We start from the raw sequence: 1,276 nt of genomic DNA, 5'->3' as shown, positions 1-1,276 counted from the left end.
ATTTATTAATTTGCAATTTATTTATGATTTCTTTTTAGTTGTGTTGATTATTGTTGACTAGACCTGAAGAGAGAGCTATGCTATTCATCTACTCAGTCTCTTTCATGGATTTCGTTTTCCTTGCCGTTTCTCTTTCCATTTTCCCTTTCTTTTTCTTCTTGATAGTTTCGTGGGATTGCTTCTTCAACTTCAACCATCCTATTTAGATAGGCTCTTTTGTTCTTCATACTCGGGCTCCTATTTAGCATGCCTGCTGTTCTTGCCATTGCTCTTGCTCGATATCAGTAGCATGCTGTCAAGCATCAAGTGACCAAAAGGAATATTGGGGGTGTTTTCTCATTATGTCAAAACTGTTTCCTTCACATAGATGCAAAGATCAACCATTGCGAATCAGAATAAAGCCTATCAACAGGAGTAAATATTTGTAGCAATACAAAGACAGGATGAAAGTACAAGTATATGTTAATATTTCCTGCAACAGCATTCAACCTAACTACCACGAACTATTCGAACTAACACTTTTTTTTTTTTTTTATTTACGTGGGGTGTCCGGCCAGCTTGCGCGCACCACGACTAATCCCCACGGCCCACTGAATATCCTGCAAACCCAGTAGACATGTAAGGCACCGCGGGGGTGACAGGCGTGCACGCTAGGGCTCGAACCCAGGTGCAGTGGAAGGAGACAAGCCCCTTCCACCGCTAGGCCAAGCCCTAGTTTGCAACTAACACATCTTTTCATGAGACTGGTTGAGGTTGTTGAACTTGGATGCACCTTCAATGCAAATCATGTGCGCTCGTATGCGGCGCTTTTGCAGTAGTTAATCATATTACAGCATTTTCTTAGCCAGATTTGCTAGCTTTGTCGCCTTTGATAGTCATCTTCTAGAAATCAACCAGAACTTATCTTGCAAATCCTGTCTAGTTCATATATGCTAAGATTTTTTTCTTGGGAGTTGTCTGGTGGCACGCACCTTGCCATGCCATATCTGTCTTCATGGACATTACCAATTGTCTAATGGCGGGGCTCAAGCTCTGAGGCTTTGAAAACCAATGCAGTAAGCAGCCTGGAGAAATGCATGCCAAGCACTCCTTCCATTTTCAAGCTCAAATCGAGAAACCAATTATGTCCACACCAGTAAGAGAAACACGGGGATGGAAACGGTGATATAATTCTGCAACAGCAGGAGAGAGGGAAAGGAATTTTCTCAAGAAATCAAAGGCCAGAAAAGGATTTCCAGAGAAGAAAAAAACATATCCATTAGTTCAGCAGGATCAA

The 1,276-nt window shown here is 41.9% G+C and overlaps 1 protein-coding gene across 1 annotated transcript in view; it reads right to left on the bottom strand.

Annotated features, from left to right (window-relative positions):
• Positions 1-720: 720 nt before the first annotated feature.
• Positions 721-1,276, bottom strand: part of LOC105115981 (pentatricopeptide repeat-containing protein At2g13420, mitochondrial-like) — a 2,575-nt gene continuing 2,019 nt past the window's right edge. Inside the window, exon 2 of the mRNA XM_011013098.1 lies at positions 721-1,172. The gene's annotated coding sequence lies outside the window, so the exon portion shown is untranslated. The remainder of the gene's footprint in view (positions 1,173-1,276) is intronic.

The sequence above is a fragment of the Populus euphratica genome, unplaced genomic scaffold (assembly GCF_000495115.2).
Source record: "Populus euphratica unplaced genomic scaffold, PopEup_1.0 scaffold818.1, whole genome shotgun sequence".
Taxonomy (NCBI): Eukaryota; Viridiplantae; Streptophyta; class Magnoliopsida; order Malpighiales; family Salicaceae; genus Populus; species Populus euphratica.
The sequence above is the reverse complement of the archived record's forward strand: the minus strand, read 5'-3'. Positions and strand labels throughout refer to the sequence as shown.